General features: G+C 36.8%; 1 protein-coding gene across 13 annotated transcripts in view; it reads right to left on the bottom strand.

Annotated features, from left to right (window-relative positions):
- Positions 1-18,654, bottom strand: part of GRM7 (glutamate metabotropic receptor 7) — a 1,171,176-nt gene that overhangs the window by 684,726 nt on the left and 467,796 nt on the right. The window contains exon 1 of one of the 13 annotated variants that reach the window (XR_006594807.1): positions 5,257-5,470. The exons of the other annotated variants lie outside the window; for them this stretch is intronic. The gene's annotated coding sequence lies outside the window, so the exon portion shown is untranslated. Of the gene's footprint in view, positions 1-5,256; positions 5,471-18,654 lie in introns of those variants that run through there. 13 annotated transcript variants of the gene reach the window in all.

Here is an 18,654-nt window from a genome sequence, read left to right as displayed (position 1 = left end):
TAAGTACAGGGGTAAACAGATTTCAGAGGTAATACTCGCAACTACTGTAATTAAATGAACTTTTCCTACATTCCCTTAAGTGACTGAGAAACCTTTATTTGCATAGAAACAACCCATATGTTAATTGAAAATCATTCCAATCTACTAATTCAAACAAGTTTCCTAGGGATCTCTCCCAGACAACACTTACTTTGTCAGCCTAGCTTTTCACACCAAATGGTCTTGAAATGAGCTTAATTGAATTACTTTTAATATTTTCATTAATTCACACTACATTTATATAGGCTGCCCCTACAAATTCCAAATTAGTATATTTAATTGTACTGCAGAATGGCTTAGAAAATTGAATGAGATAAGAAAAAGAAAATGCCATTTTTTAAAACCTTACAACTTATAAGGACATCTATGAGGTCTACAGATTTCATGTTTATGATGTGATGAAATACAATAGTAATTTTACAAGGAAAATCACTAAGATTTTTGTCTCTTTGTTGTCCCACTATTTGAAAACAGACACGAGATTTTAAGTAAATTTGGACTTTATATCTAATAAGTATAGGTAACGTGGTATACACACAATTTTCTTTGAGGACCCTGTTACAACTGTGTTAGGGTGGTAAACAGACCTCCAAGAAATAAGCTGTCATCTTCCACAGTAGCTTCAAAAACTGATATACTCCTGGGCTGCTTCTCACACTTGAATAGCTGGAAGTATTTATTTAAAGGTGAGTAGCAGTGGGGATTTATTTAACGAAGTTTAATGATTCTCCCAACCAATAATGAATGGGCCATGAGTATATGGGCCATGTACATGTTTAAGTTCTTGATTTGAATGTGTAAGAGAAATCAATAGCATGAATTCAACAAGACTGTCCACCACCTATAAGAGAGATAATTGGAGTAAAGATGTTCCCAGCTTGCTTGGCGACCTAAAACTGGCTACTGGTTTTAAAAAACTGTCTTGAGGGGCACGTGGGTGGCTCAGTCAGTTGAGCATCCGACTTCTGTTCAGGTTACCATCGCACAGTTGGGTGGGCTTGAGCCCTACATCAGGCTCTGTGCTGACAGCTCAGAGCATGGAGCTTGCTTCGGATTATGTGTCTCCTTCTCTCTCTACCCCTCCTCAACTCGTGCCCTCTCTGTCTCTCTGTCTCTCTCTCTCTCTCTCCCAAAAATAAATAAACATTAAAAACAATTTTTTAAAAACCATCTCGAGAAATAGCTAATGACAAGCAACAACCGTCACCATTTGACAGCAAGAAAAAGAAAGACAAAGACAATCCCAATATATTCTTTGATATATTAACTAAAACTCTAGAGGATGAGATAAAACATCACTCAAAGACTGTAGATTTGTATTGTTCCAAGCAACAAACAACAGAAAACAGATTTAAAAAATGGTACAAAACCAATAAATAAACTTCTTTGGGTTCTTAACGGGTAACAGAGGCCAGATTTATAGTTTATATGCCAAATTTAAACAACAGGAAAACTAGAATATATATACAATTCCTATGAATACATAAGAATATGTACATATTATACACACACACACACACACACACACGCACACACATGTATTCATATATTTTTCACAGACATTGAATACCAGGAAGGAAGAGAATAGTGATCTCTGAGAGATGGAAAACAAATTAGGTGAGCCCTGCAGTCACCCCAGCTCATTGCCTAGACAGAGATTCTAGGACATGGCATGAGGAGGAGTAACGTAAACAGAGTCTGGTACATTTCCTGAGTTGAAGAGTCAGACTTTAGGCTTCAGGGAGCCCAAGATGGCTAGAAATTTAAGAACAGATGAAAGGAGTTGGGATAAAGAGTAGGCAGATGCACAGAGAGGCAAGGAGTTGACAAATAGAAAGGAGTCCCTTTGATTCTTTGGCCAAATAAGGATCTGTGCATGTATGTGTGGAAACCTGCAGTATTGTAGAAAGCACCACGGTGAAGGAGTAGATGGGACAATATTAAGAAGTTACAACAGAACTGAGGTTATCTGTGTTCTAGTCTGCACAGGGCATCAAGTAGCATCCTTAGAAAGGTATGGCTTTAGTAGTGGAGCCAAATTAGCCCCAGTCTAAAGGCTACACAGAATCTGACCTAATAAAGCTTAAAAGTAAACCTCAAAAGAATAAAACTGCTTTCAAGTAACTTAACTTGAAAACAAAGCAAAATCCTACACTAATGAAAAGAACACAACAAAACTAGCAATCAAAAAGTAAAATATACAATGTCTAGTATCTAATCAAAATTGAAAAAAAATAAAAAACTGAGGAAAGTTGACCCCAAATTAGGAGAAAATACACAATAGAAACAAATCTAGCAATGATGGATGTAGCTGACAGGGAGGGACTAGTTATAAAGACAAGGAGATATTTGTTATAAATATTCTCCATATATTCAAGAAGATAGAAGAAATGTGACAACTGGATGGCTCAGTCAGTTGAGTGTCTGACTTCGGCTCAGGTCATGATCTCGCAAGTCCATGAGTTTGAGCCCCATGTCAGGCCCTGTGCTGACAGCTCTGAGCCTAGAGCCTGCTCCAGATTGTGTCTCCCTCTCTCTCTCTGCCCCTCCCCCATTCATTCCTTCTCTTTCCCTCTCCCTCGCTCTCCCTCCCTCCCTCTCTCCCTCCCTCCTTCCCTCTCTCTCTCTCTCCCTCCCTCCCTCCATCAAAAATAAAAATAAATATTAAACATTTTTTAAAAAATTAAAAGAGGGGCAACTGGGTGGCTCAGTTGGTTAAGTGTCCAACTTCAGCTCAGGTCATGATATCAGGGCTTGTGAGTTTGAGCCCCCCATTGGGCTCTGCACTGACAGCTCAGAGCCTGGAGCCTGCTTTGAAGTCTGTGTCTCCTTCTCTCTCTGCACCTCCCCTGCTCATGCTCAGTCTCTATCAAAAATAAATAAATAAATGAAATATATATATATATAATTATATATATAATAAAATATATATTATATATTATTTTATATATTATATTAATATATATTATAACATATAATATATATTTATATAATATATAAAAAGAAGATGGAATAAAGAATTCCCAGGAGATGAAAGAAATGGAATTATATGAAAAACACCTAGATGGGACTTCCACAGGTAAAAAATATATAATCTAAAATGAAAACTACACCAGACAGAATTAAAAGCATACAAGGACATTAAGAAAAATAAACACATTATAATAGAAACCATCCAAGGTTAAAACTTAAGAGAAAAAGGGGTTTGATAAAAGCAGAGAGTTTATCAGTCAGCTGTGGGAAAATACCAAGCAGACTAACATGTTGGTTAATTGGAATCTCATAAGGAGAGACAAGAAGAGGCAGCTGGGAAAAAAAAAAAAAAAAGACAAAAATGACCATTTTTTTAAGTTTGATATAAACTATAAAATATAAATAAAAATTCAGCGAATGCAAAGCAGAACAAAAAGGCAAAAAAGACATTATAAGCAAATTGCTAAAAAAATACTGATAAATTTTAAAGCAGCAATAGAAGTATATAATATACAGAAAAACAAAAATAAGAATGGTAGTAGACTTCTTCAGAAAAAATGCAAACAGATGGTTATTGAGTGAAAATTTTAAGGCAAATAAATGGCGTGTGGGGGGCAGAGGGAGGTAAATTTTATACCCAGAAAAAATATCTTTCAAAACTAATGGTGAAACTAAGATTTTTTTCAAACATATTAAATTTGAGATTTAATTACCTATATATAAACTTCAAAAACTGTTAAAGTCAGTATCCCAGACAGAATAAACATGATGCCAAATGGAAATGTGTATATACAATAAGGAATAAAGGGAACCAGAAAATATAAAAGCTTGTTTTTCATTGTTTAAACTTGTTTAAAAATGGTAACTGTAGCGAGACACCTGGCTGGCTCAATGGGAACTGCATGGAACTCTTTGATCTCAGGGTCATGAGTTCGAGCCCCACATTGGGTGTAGAGATAACTTAAATACATAAAACTTAAAAAAAAAGGTAATTGTGTGTTTAATGCAAAATTACAAGTCTCTATATATTTGAAAAGATGGAAGTCATACAAAATATGTACTGTGAATACATAAGAAATTGTAACAAAAAACAAAGAGATAAATAAAAAATAGCTACATATTTGGAAATTAAACAGCACCCTTATAAAAATATACCAAGGCTAACCAAGACATCACAAAAAAGATTATAAAGTGCTTTAAGTTACATGAAAGTAAAAACAGAGTATTTACAATTTGTGGGATGCATGCTAATAAATGAATGATGCAAGGGAAATAGCATTAAACACTCATTTTAGAAAAGAAGAGAAGTGGGGCACCTGGGTGACTCAGTCAGTTAAGTGTCCAACTCTTGATTAGGCTAGGATCATGATCTCATGGTTAGTGAGATTGAGTCCCACACTGGGCTCTGTGCTGACAGCACAGAACCTGCTTGGGACTCTCTCTCTCTCTCTCTCTCTCTCTCTCTCTCTCTCTCTCTCTCTCTTTCTCTGACCCCCTCCTGCTCTTTCTCTTTTTTCTCTCTCTAAGTAATAAACTTTTAAAAAAGAGAGAATAAAAATATCAAATATGGCAAGTATCAATATGGCATTTAAGTTTCGATCTGAAGAAACTAAAAATAAAAGAGTAAATGAATGCTTCCCTCTCAAAAAAAAGTAGAAGAAAATAATAAAAGCAGAAATAACAAATTTAAACAGATAAAGTTAATAAAACTAAACAACTGTTTGCTTGGAAGATAAAATTGATAAACCTCTAGCCAAAATGAACACAGGAAAAAAAGACAGAAATTACCAATATTAGGAATAAAACAGAAGATGCAGTACAGATTCTACACACATTGAAAGAGCAAGCAGATATACACAAACCCCACTGAACTTTAAAAGAGTTTTATGCTTTACGAATTAAATCTCATTAAAATAAGTGTAAGAAGGAAGTAGTAAAAACTCTATGCCAATAGCTCAGAAAACTTAGATTAAAAGAACAAATTCCTTAATGAATCAAAACTACCAAAAGTCACTCAGGAAGAAACAACCTGAATACAACAAAAAAGAAACAAAACCTACCCTCAGCCAGTTTCCATTGCCACAGTAAGGAACCTGGAAGTCACCATTCTATCCTGTCAAGTAAACAGCTGAACAGACTGAAAAATCAACAGTTCTTGGATCCTTAAGAGAAGAGGACACAGATAAACCCCAAGCCCCCCAGGATTAGAGAGACAGACAGCAAACTCAGATACTCATGACTTACCAGAGTAGACACTCCTAAAATGAAACTGCAGAAGGAACTGGCACCAGGGTAGAAAATCTTACACTGTGGTTGAAGACTTTCTGGAATATCACTGCAAACAACTCGGAATTAAAAATTCCAGGAAATCCAGTGATGGGGGAGAAGAAGCTCACAATATGGTGAGATTTACCTCTTGGAGCTTCACTAGGTCAAATATCAGTAAATCCCACCACGGAAGGAGGGAGGGAGGAGGGAGGAGGGAGGAGGGAGGAGGGAGGGAGGGAGGGAGGGAGGGAGGGAGGGAGGGAGGGAGGGAGGGAGGGAGGGAGGGAGGGAGGAAGGGAGGAAGGAAGGAAGGAAGGAAGGAAGGAAGGAAGGAAGGAAGGAAGGAAGGAAGGAAGGAAGGAAGGAAGGAAGGAAGGAAGGAAGGAAGGAATCCCCTAGTAATCCCCGCAGGGAAAGGAGAAAAGGATCCCAGTCTGAAATAAACCAGAGGACTCTTCTTAACAAAGCCTGCACTCCAGGGGAAACTAATTAACCAGAGCTGACCTGTTGGGGTATTATCAGAACCTAACCAACCTGGGAGAAGGGAAATAACCAAATCCAGCCCATTCTATCCATCCTCTCCTACCTAAAAGAAAGAGAAGGTGAGGTGACACCTGAGAAATTATAGGGAAGGTCAGAGTACAGAGGTCGAGGCTCACTAAAATAATGAGATCTAATCTACTCAGGAGAAAGAAACATATCCTGCCATTTGCTACAACATGGATAGAACTTGAGGGCATTATGCTAAGTGAAATCAGCTAGACAGAGAAAGACAGATACTGTGTGGTTTCAGTATGTGGAATCTAAAAAAAAAAAAAAAAAAGAAAAGAAAGAAGAAGAAGAAGAAGAGAAAAGAAAAGAAGAAGAGAAAAAAACGTCAAGCTCACAGAAATAGAGAGTAGGAAAGTGATTACCAGAGGCTGGGGTGTGGGGGAAACAGGGAGAGGTTGGTAAAAGCGTACAAACTTTCAGCTATAAGATGAATAAGGTCAGAGGATCTTATGAAAACCATGGTGACTATGGTTAATAACACTATTTTGTTTTTGAAATTTGCTGAGAGTAGAATTTAAATGTTCTCACACACGCGAAGGTAAATATAAGAGAGAACAGGTGTGTTAAAGAGATAGGGAAAACCCACTCACAATATATACATATTTCAAATTAGCATGACATACACTTTAAATATTTTACAATTTTGTCAATTATACCTCAATAAAGCTGAAATTATAAAAATAAAATAGGGGTGCCTGGGTGGCTCAGTCGGTTGAGCGACAGACTTCGGCTCAGGTCATGATCTCATGGTTTGGGAGTTGGAGCCCTGCCTCGGGCTCTGTACTGACACCTCAGAGCCTGGAGCCTGCTTCTGCATGTGTGTCTCCCTCTCTCTCTGCCCCTCCCTCACTAATGCTCTGTCTCTGTCTCAGAAATAAACATTAAGAAAAAATTTTTTAATAAAATAAAAATTTAGAAAGCCTAATTTAAAAAATGGACCAAAGACTTTAGTACATATCACATCAGAGAAGATACAGAGATGGCAAATTAGCATATGGCATTCAGGGAAATGCAAATCAATACAACAATGGCTATCATTACACCACTGTTAGTGTGGGTCCAAAATCTGGAACACTGACCAACACCAAATGCTGGTAAGGATGTAGAGTAAGAGAGGGGCACCTGGGGGGCTCAGTTGGTTAAGCATCCAACTTCAGCTAAGGTTATGTTCTCATGGTTCATGAGTTCAAGCCCCATGTCAGGCTCTGGGCTGATAGCTCTCTCTCTGCCCCTCCCCCATTCTCTCTCTCTCTCTCTCTCTGTCTCTCTCTCTCAAAATAGATAAACACTTAAAACGTTTAAAAATAATGTGGAGTAACAAAAACTTTCATTCATTCCTAGTGGAAATGCCAAATGCTAGAGACACTTGGGCAGGCAGTTTGGTGTTTCTTGGAAAACTAAACATACTCTGCTAGGTGGCTGATGGTGGTGAGCAATGAAACATTTATAGAATTGGTGAATCATTATATTGTACACCTGACACTAATATAACACTTGTATATTAACCATACTTCAATTAAAAAAAGAAAAAAACTAAACATACTTTTACCATACGATCCAGCAATTTCACTCCTTAGTATTTACCCAAAGAAGTTGAAAATTTATTTCCACATAAAATCTTGAACAGTATGCTTATAGCACTTTTATTCATAATCGCCCAAACTTGGAAACAGCCAAGATGTCCTTCAGTAGGTGAATGGATAAATAAATTGTGGTACACCTAGGCAACAGAATAGTATTGAATTCTAAAATAAAATGAGCTACCAGCCCATGATAAGATATAAGAGAAAAACCTAAAAGCATATTACTAAATGAAAGAAGCAAATCTTAAAAGGCTACATATTATGTAATTCCCACTGTATGATATTCTGGTAAAGATACAACTATGGAAAGAGTAGAAGGATATATGAATGGAAAATAAGCACATGAAAAGACTCTTAATAACATGAAAGCTTAGGAAAATGCAAATTAAAACCACAATGAAATACCACTACATACCAACTAGAATGACTAAAAAAGAGAAAAAGCAAGTGTCATTGAGGATATGAAATAACTGATACTCTTATATAAAACACTGGTTGGAATATAAACTGATATGGCCACTTGGGAAAGGAGTTTAGCAGTTTCTTATAAAATTAAACATATACATAATATAAAACCCAGCAAAACACTAGTAGGTATTTACCCAAGAGAAATTAAGACATATGTCCACTGAAAGACTTGTTCAAAGTCTTTATAACAGCTTTATTCTTAATAGCTCCAAAATAGAAAGAACTCAAAAACACATCATCTAGGGTATACACAAACAGTGATACATCTAAACAGTGTAATACTACTCAGGGATATAAAGAAACAATCTTCTGATTGTTGCAATAACACGGATGAATGTTCAAAGCATTAAACTGAATGAAAGAAACCAGACACAAAAGATTACATACTGTTTGCTAGCAGGCAATAGAAAGAAAACCAGTAATTACTAGGGTCTGTGGATGGGGGAGAAGACTGAATTCAAAGCGAGTACAACATAAAGAGATTTGGAGGATGATAGCAAAGTTTCATATTTTGACTGTGGTGGTGATTTAGGTTTTCAAAACTTGTACATGTACATTGATGACTTTTGTATGTAAATTATACTCCAATTAAACTAATAAAAATAGAAAAAAATCTAAAAGTTAATTTTTCTTAAGTGCTTAGATTTGGATAATTCTCAAAGAGTCCAATGAATGCACTGTTATATGAAACTTTTTTTGATATTATTGTTAACATAGAACTGAACAGGATGGATAAAAAGTTTAGACCAGCATGGTATGTCTTAGGTAATGAAGTTTCCAGATTAAAACCAAGATAATGAAACTCAAAGACAATCATTCATTCTTAAATACATTTTTGGTACAAATATCGTGTTACTCCTTGGTAATCTGAAAGCTCCAGAAGTAGACCCCTGGAGCAAAGTATAAGAAAGCATAAGAAAAAAGAGAATTTCTAAAGCAATGAGATAAATCCTAACATGATTTATTAATGCATAGGTTAAAACTGACTACTTCTCTGAAGCCAGGGAGGGTGAGTATCATCATGCATTCTGGCACAAAGAATTAAAAATTAATGCACATAAATATCTTTTATAGCTAAGCCAGTTATTAGATCGGATTTATTTAGTTTCTAAACTATTAAATAAAGTTGCCTGTTGATGTAGAGATTATAGGTTGATCTGGCAGGTCAGAATCAGTATGTCTTCCTGTTTTCATTATCCACACTGAATCCTTCTAAAAATATTGTTCTGGTTGAAATCAATAGGAGCTATTGCAGAATACAAGAAATATTCTTGCACCTTAAAAAGCACTTTAAATTGCTGACTTCATTTGAATCTCTAAAGAACTGAAACCAATCTTTTAAATTACAGTCATGAGGAGGGAGAAAAGAAGAAAGCTTCCCATTCACCTAATACCTTTGTACACTTTACAGTCGGATGGGACTGGACCAACTTTTTCAAAGGATTTCCTTCAGCAGTAGTTGCAGTTAAAAGGAAAAACTTGCCCAAGACTCATTGCTTATAAGTTCTGCAGCTAACCTCTTTTCATACTGGAGACATGCTACCTAAGAGACAGAAAAACAGAAGCAAAGGTTCTCATAGACAGACACTTGGGTTCAGTTTCACAAGTATGTACCCTTACAATTCATTAGGAACTCCACGATCTCATCTTGTTAAGCAGAAATTTATATTCTTGCATTCATTGTATGTAAACTTTCTCAAGTTCAGGCCAACTACTGTTTTCAATCAACTAGTCCATCTCATAGGGTTGGGGTAAAGATTACATGATAAGAGTTTGATATATATTTTTTTTTTACGTTTAAAGAACCTTTTATAAGGAACTTTCCTGAACAAGATGAAGTTTCCGGATCTTGTAGTGTAAACTTCAAGTGTCCTCAATTGCAAATACTGTAGGATTTTTACCTTAAATTGAAGCACTGATCTCCAAACTCCAAAAACAAAAACAAAAAAAACAACGAAAAACAAAACAAACAAAACCCAAACTGTTGTATGTGCATGTGTGTTCGTGTGTTTGTCTGTGTGTGTGTGTGTGTGTGTGTGTGTGTATCTGTCTCACTTTCCTGAGGAGTTTTCACATGTAAACACATTTAATCAAATATAAAACAAATAGAACTCTGATTTCAGAACAACTAAATTTTCTTCCAACTGGCATGTAATTGGTGGTCAATCAAACACTGTGCAGCAAGGAGAATTTCTAAGTTGAATCCTACTGCCCCAGTAAGAGATTATGGGTGCTTCTGAGTACATGCAATTCCAAATCCTGGTGGATGACCACACTGCATATGCAATATTCAAAACAAAAACATTTCTCTACACACCTGGATAGTCAACTGGAATGAACTTTTGGGATTTACCCCCTTCATTTGTACAGGTTATGATTTAATTTGGCCTTAAGATTCTCAGCTCCACCTCTGAAAAGAAACATGGATTTACTTTCCAAAACTTCATTACGTTTTATTAAGTAATCTACTTGGACATTGGTCCCTATTGAAATATTTACATTAAGAGAGGATACTGAGGTGACTGTATTAGATAAAAACGTGTGTTTGGAGGTGAAACTATCATGGATTTAAATTTTGTTCCCATGGTAATAAGCTGTGGGTCTTTGAGAGTCGCTCAAGCTTTGTAAAGCTTGATTTCTTCATGTATAGAATAAGGTCCCCTTATATTTGTGATGTTGATGTTGAGCAGTTTGATGTATGTAAGGCTTTTGACTCAGAGCAGACTTTCATATTAGTTAGTATCCCCCCTCTTTCATTAACAAAGAAGTCTCCTTTTTCACAAAAGGTTACATGGGTGAGTTCCATGGAAAATTTCATAGTTATGAAAGCATGGGGCATGAAGAGACATCCCATTGCACAAGTCTCTTAACACAGAACTCTCCATAGCCTTGCATCCTTCCATTCTGGCCCCTGCTCCAATTCATTACCACACTAGCAGTAGGAGTGGTATTTTCAGTTCTCAAATACAGCCACATTACCACCCTAATGAAGTCTTGACTGGTTATGTTCCTAGAGGAAAACCAAACTTTTAAGTATGGTGTGATCTCTACTTTCCAACACCACTTCCTCAGATACTGAACTGGGTTGGTGTTCTCCATTTTTTAAAGGAGCCATCATCCTTGCTCTTCCATGACAGAATCTTTGTTCAAGCAGCTCACTTTGCTTGGGGCTCTCCTTCTGTCCTCCACTCATCTTGAATTAACTCTTTACCTATCAATTAGCTTTCAGCTCAAATAAACTCTGAAAATAGGAAGGGACCCTGCATCCCCAGTCTAGATCAGGCTTCCTTTGTGTAGTTTTTCATAGAACCATAGAAGTATTATCTCTTCCCCCATAACATTTTTTCTCAGGGAGTAACTCTACATTTACTTTTATGAAATTATTTTATTAATAGCTGCCTCCCTCACTATAATACTATATGCCTCAGGAGAACTAGGCAAGTGCATGGTTTGGGTCACCATTTATTTCAAATGCCTAATAGAGGGTAGGAGCATAGTGAACTCTCAATAAATACTTGTTTAATGAACAAGTGTGAGAAGAACAAATGGGGATGAGTAAAATGCTTCATTTCAAGATTTTAATACTTATTTAGTCCCTGAGTAATAACACTATGACAACTCACTTAACCTTCAGAGATGCATATTCCTTTATCTGGCTGAGAAACAGAATCATTAAGGGAAAGACATTGTATAAAACATGGTGAAAGTAAAGACTGTCTTTCTAAACCTATGAGCCTCACTGAATTCTAATTAAGTTATTCTCCCCAATGTTTTTTTTTTCTTTCTTTCTTTTTCCTTAAACATGATAACTTGGACTTCCTTTGGTCAGCAAAACAAGAACACCAACATCAATTTAGCATAAAATTCAATTAACTATTATTTAAAGTGAAACTTCAGACACTGATTTTAATGACAAAGTATTGATTGCATGTGTATACTTCAGTGCAGACAAAATCACAACAAGAATGAAAAACCTATTCAGTTCTCTCATGTCAGATGCTAACCCAACTGTGAGTTGCGTGCTCTGACATATAAAAAGACAATAACTCAGTTATGCTTGAAACAGGAAGAGAAAACTTTGAATGTAATCTGTTACTTTGCTTATCTCTTATGCTTGACAATGTAAGTCAGAGATAATTAAAAATATAGGAAATCAAACTTTTGTGGAGGACTTTAATAATCTAAGAACTCAACGCACAAATTTGGCTGTGTTCCATTGCATTGCAATGTTGAACTCTGAATAAAGGTCATTAATTACGTTCATGTCAGAGGAAGTTATTTAACATCAAAATCTTCACATTGACAATACTTATCATCAAGAAAGTGAAGCTGAAAAGAAGTATAATTTGGCACCATGGCCTCAATTACATTAGTAGACTGGGAATTTGAGGTTTCATAGAAATTTTTAAAATAAAAATCGAGATTTTTGAGAGCAAAGTCATCCTTTGAATCAATAAAAATAACCTTTGAAGGATCACTCAAGCTTTATGATATGCTGACCCAAAACTTCCTTCCAATATCTTCATTAAACAGGTCTGCATTATAGTAAGGTCTTTCTGTTATTACTAAGGAATAACTTGTCTTCTTAGGTAGTGTCCAGGAGACCTGAACATAGCATTCCACTATGCAGCAGTTTCCCAAACTGTGAGTGATTAATGTCAAATACTAATCAAAAGGGACCACTTATCTATTCATACTGTAAGTTTTCTTTATCAATTTCTAGAATTATATTGACATGAAATGTAGCAGCCTGGAGGTTTATTCTGACTTTGTCTCTTACTTGTTGTGCAACCTTGGTGAAATCACTTCACTTTTCTTGCTTTTGGTTTCCTACTGGCAGGAGAGACAGATGTTAAAGTGGATGACCCGAATGAACCCTTAAGCTCAACTTTAAAGTCATACACCTATTTCCCAGAGCCTTGGTATTTCTAACCATTCACATTGGATTTTGTTTATAACAATTCTCTAGCACATATGCATTTACTATGTATAGCAGGTGTTGGCAAACTTTTTGGTAAAGGGCTAGATAGTAAATAAATATGGTCACTTTTTCAGGCCACATCTATGTCACAACTACTCAATTCTGCCAATGTAGAGCAAAAGCAGCCATAGGAAATGCATAAATGGATGTTTACCAATAAAACTTTATTTGGGGCGCCTGGGTGGCTCAGTCGGTTAAGCATCCTACTTCACCCGGGTCACAATCTCGCGGTCCCTGAGTTCGAGCCCCGCGTCAGGCTCTGGGCTGATGGCTCAGAGCCTGGAGCCTGCTTCCGATTCTGTGTCTCCCTCTTTCCCTGCCCTTCCCCCGTTCATGCTCTGTCTCTCTCTGTCTCAAAATTAAATAAACGTTAAAAAAAATTTTTTAAAAATCTTTATTTATAAAAATGGGTAGTGGGCCAGATTTGATGCATAGACTGAATTTTGCCAGCTCCTGGTACATACCATAGCAACCACAGCTATGGAATTAGGATAAATAACCCTTCTCAACTCTATCCATAGAGCTGCCCAAATGGCTTGGACTGACTTAATAAATAATTCCATTCTTCTTATCAGAGTTCATTTTTTTAAATTCTTCTGCCTTCCTCTTTTTCATGAGAACAACTTCATTGTCTCTATAGCTTCTACTGCCCAGAACTTATTTTTGAACACAGTTCATGGCAAAAAGGCAATATTTTCTGGCAATGGCTTTCACATCAGATTCTCCTTTCCAGAAACTAAAGTTTTATCAATCAGAATATGTTTGTTTGTTTGTTTTTTTTTCTGAGGACCCTTGTAAAAGTATCCACTTTTCCTCTTGTCATAATCTGCTTCTGGTTTCAGCTATTTACCTAACTTTACCTCCCAGAACCAGCACGTCAGGGAAAACAGTTGTTACCACATAAACTGTGTACGTCTCTAGAAGAGGGGTGCCTTGAGTAAACAGCCTGGAAAAGACAAAATTGCAAGCCAGAAAATGCAAGAAATGTGGTTGTTGCCAGATTCTGAAAAAGACAGTAAGTAAGCAAAGGCAAATTCTAAAAAAGGTAGTCTGTCTTCCCACTGTATCAACCACCAATGGCAAACAAATTGCTAACAACTTTGTGTGGTTTACCACATTGAAGATGTGCTGATATTTGTAGAGAAGCCATAAACACCGTGACAGTCAAGTTCTTCGGAATGAGTCCAGCTCCAGCTCACCAAGCTCCCTAACTCTGCCAACTGCTCACACGCACTCATTTAAACTCACCTTAGAGGACTGTTTGGAAGTGTCCAAAAACAGCACAAAAGGCAGCACTTCCAAATTCTAATGGGTACCTCAAGAGCAAGGTCCCTTTCAGTGCCATCACTCATAAGGGGCAATGGAAAGGAAAGGAAGAAAGAGGGAATATACCCAGATTTTTGAGGCAATTTTCCATCAAACATTTGGGTTAGTTTGTTTCAGTTGTAAGTATTTTATCCTAAGAGACATATACAATGAGGGAGACTCGTAAGTCACAAGATACAGTGCTTCCCCTGCTATCTTTCTTTCTGTGAAGAAGCAAGTTTATAACAAAACTATGAACAAAGTAGTCAAAAACCATAAGCAAAGTATGGTCATCCTGCTAGCAGCAATATGCACAAGTTCAGGGTGTGTGTGTGTGTTATGTTATGTTATGTTATGTTATGTTATGTTATGTTATGTTATTTCCATGGCATGAAGAGGAGTCACCATTCCTGGCTCATATCAGCCGAAGGGAGAATCTGGATAGGAGGGTGACACACTGCTTTGTCTAGCTACCATATTGGGAGAGGATAGTAACAGACAGTTGAGGGGAAAGTCCGTTAGTCTGTGGCCACCTGTGTCAGACATAATGCTGACTTCTGTGTGCGGTGTCAGGATGGAGTGGAGAGACAGCAAAAGATGGAGTCATGCAATGATAGCCAAAGAACATAAACCTGTTAGAAAATCTTAGCAGCATACTAGGACATATGCAAAACAGTGAAAACAATTTAAAAAGGCTCCTCTCTTGTGGTCAAATCTGGCTAGATGCTCACCGATTCCTCTTTCCCCCTCACAGTCTTTAAACACAGAAGTCACAGCCACTCTCTCATGCAAGATGGGACCTTGAAATTTGATGCTTCTTGCATTCTCTTCACTTGTTGTCCAACCAAAGGCAGAAGATTCAGAAATAGGTCCTACGATGGATGAGATGAAAGGAATATGCATGGAAGGCTGACTACCAAACATCTGATAAGACTGTGTGCACTTTGATGCTAAACCATGAAGATCTGGGGCAATTTATTATAGCTGACATCAACAGACCTAACACAACAACTGGGGCAATTCAAGCTTCTAACATTTCACAGTTATGAACAAGGGCAGGCTATACATAAAATGCATACCAGCTTTTCTCACACTAACACACAGCTTTAGTTGTCACAGTCACACTTGAGAATAGCTTTTAGAGAACTTCAGCTATTTGTATGCGGTGAGTTTCTATATTAAAAATAAGAAAGAGAAAAATAGGCCTTTGTGATGATGCTTCAACAATAAATATCAACAGAGTGGAAATGAAATGCTTCCACTGGTTGCACCACACAAGAAGTATAATAATAAATAATTATGTTAATAATAATAATTACTATAATTATTAATATCATAACAATAATTATTATTTTAAAAAATGACCTGCAAGTTGGGCTGGGTAAAATAAATATCAATACAAGTTCAGTGAAAAGATGGAAAGAATCAGGGTCTTTGGGAGTATGCGTGATCTCTACTAGATAAGGTCCATCTTACTGCCAGAAGACAATTAAATATCAAGACATATCTTGAGTCTTTACCCAAAACCTAAATGATATCAGAAATATTTTGTGGTTTTTTTTAAACATTTTTTTTCAACGTTTATTTATTTTTGGGACAGAGAGAGACAGAGCATGAATGGGCGAGGGGCAGAGAGAGAGGGAGACACAGAATCGGAAACAGGCTCCAGGCTCTGAGCCATCAGCCCAGAGCCCGATGCGGGGCTCGAACTCACGGACCGCGAGATCGTGACCTGGCTGAAGTCGGATGCTTAACCGACTGCGCCACCCAGGCGCCCCTTTCTTCTTTTTTTTTTTAAACATTTTTTTTTATATTTTGTGTTTTTAATGCATAAAGTTGTGGGTTTAATGAAAATGCTAATCATATTTGTTCCTGGCAGTGTGAGATGAGAGGTGATCCTTGTTTTTTGTTTGTTTGTTTGTTTTTATATTTGTCTTTGGAACATTTTTTACATGGGTTATTTTTTTTCAAGAATTTGGACAACTGGTAATGAAGGACAGTGAATTCTGAAAGATAGGAAATGAATGAGGGGAGTCCAGCAGTTAACCCTGCTTACTGGATGGAAAGAGTTTCCAAGATATGTATGACACAGAGGGGGAAATACAGACAATGCCCAGAAGATTTCATGAAGTGAAGAGACAGAACTGAGAGTCCAGGGGGACAAATGTTCTGAGAGTTCCCAGGACAGAGTATCATAGAGAAGAGAGGAAACCCAGAAAGAGAACTCTGAAGGTCTTCAGAGTACTCCCCAAGTGCAGTACATAGGTGAGGAGTACTGAACTTATTAATATGAGGTCATTTTCTGAAGCCAAAAAAAAAAAAAAAGATTCTTGAGAGTACTTGAGAGAAAAATAGCAGTTCTCACAAAGCTAAAACTAGTTTCTGTTCCCACTATTCAAACTGGAAAACCTCACAATTCATGGTCTCATTACTCAGAAGAGTGTTTTCCTCAGCAGTGAGGCAAAAATTAGCTCTTTACTTAACACCAATCTGGTTCCATATGTCAAAGCTTGAAAGAAAAATAAGAAAAGATCAAACTGGCTTCATGTAACTGAAATACATCCTAGAACAAAGCACAAGAATACGTGTAAAAATATAAAAATATCCAGTACTCAGCAAATAAATTTATAATTTTTGACAACCAATCAAAAATTACCAGGTAATGGTCATATATGACAAACCCACAGCTAACATCAAACTCAATGGTGTAAAGCTAAAAGCTAAGATCAAGACAAGACAAGGATGCCCACTCTTGCCACTTTTATTCAATATTGTACTGGAATTCGTAGCTAGAGTTTGAGGGAAAAAGGGGGGGAGGGGCTATGTAAATTGGGAAGAAGTAAAACTGTCTCTATTTGCAGGTGATATTATATTATAAACAGAAAACCTTAAAGACTCTATCCCAAAATTGACAAAACTAATAAATGAATTCAAAAAACTTTCAAGGTACAAAGTCAATATATAAAAGCTAGTTGTGTTTCTCTACATTCATAATAAACTATCAGAAAAAAGAAATTGAGGGGTGCCTCGGTGGCTCAGCTGGTTAAGCATCCAACTCTTGGTTTCAGCTTGGATCATGACCTCATGGTTCATGGGGTTGACCTCCACAAAGGGCCCTGTGTTGACAGCGTGGTGGTCTGCTTGGGATTCTCTCTCCCTCTCTCTCTGCCCCTCCTGCATGCACACATGCACTCTTTCTTTCTCTCAAAATAAACAAATTAAAGAAAGAAATAAGTAAATAAATAAGTAAATAAATAAATAGATAAAATACCTAGGAATACATTTAACTAAGGAGATAAAAGACCTATACATCAAAACTATAAGACATTTTTGAAAGAAATTAAAGATGCAAACAAATGGAAAGATATTCTGTGCTCAAGGATTGGATTAGTATTTTTTAAATGTCCACACTACCCAAAGCAATCTATCAATGCAATTCCTATCAAAAGTCCAATGGTAGTTTTTAGACAAATAGGACAAAATCCTAAACTTTGCACAGAATCACAAAAGACTCTGAATAGCCAAAGCAATCTGGAGAAAGAAGACTGAGAGACATGATACTTCTTTATTTCAAACTCTCTTATAAAAAACTAGTAATAGTAATCAAAGTGGTATGATATTCGCAAAAAAAATCAGACACAAAGATCAATAGAAAAGAGTAGAGAGTCCAGAAAAAACCCACATATATGCATTCAATTAACCTACAAGAAAGGAGTCAAGAATATACAATGGGGAAAGGGCAGAACAGACTCCAATAAATAATGTTGGGAAAATTGGACAGCCACATGCGAAAGAATGAAACTGGACCACAATCATATATCATACATTAAAATCAAACTCAAACTGGATTAAACACTGGAATGTAAGATTAAAACCACAAAACTGGAAGAAACCAAAGGGGACAAGCTCCTTAACACTGAACTTGGTGATGATTTTTTGAATCTGATACCAAAAGCAATGGCAACAAAATAAAAACAAATGGGACAAAAATTACTAGCCATGCAAGAAGAAGGAAAATATGACCTATAGTGAGAAGGAAAATTAGTCCGTTGAAATCAACACAGGAATGACACAATGGTAAAGTAGACAAGCACATTTAAACAAGTATTATAACTGCATTCTATGTGTTCAAGTAGCTAGAAGAACACATTACAGGAAAAGGAGAGACTTGGAAGATTGAACAAAATTTAAACAGATATTCTAGAGATCAAAACGATAATGTCTAAGATGAAAAATACTCTGGATAGAATTAGAAGTAGATTTGGAGTGCCTGGGTGGCTCAGTCGGTTAAGCATCCGACTTTGGCTCAGGTCATGATCTCGCAGATAGTGAGTTCGAGCCCCGAGTCGGGCTCTGTGCTGACAGCTCAGAGCCTGGAGACTGCTTTGGATTCTGTGTTTCCCTCTCTCTCTGCTCTTCCCCCACTTGCTCTCTCTCTCTCTCTCTCTCTCTCTCTCTCTCTCAAAAATAAATAATCATTAAAAA

Source organism: Felis catus, chromosome A2 (assembly GCF_018350175.1).
Source record: "Felis catus isolate Fca126 chromosome A2, F.catus_Fca126_mat1.0, whole genome shotgun sequence".
Lineage (NCBI taxonomy): Eukaryota > Metazoa > Chordata > Mammalia > Carnivora > Felidae > Felis > Felis catus.
Note: the sequence above shows the minus strand (reverse complement) of the source record. Positions and strands in the feature narration are given on the sequence as shown.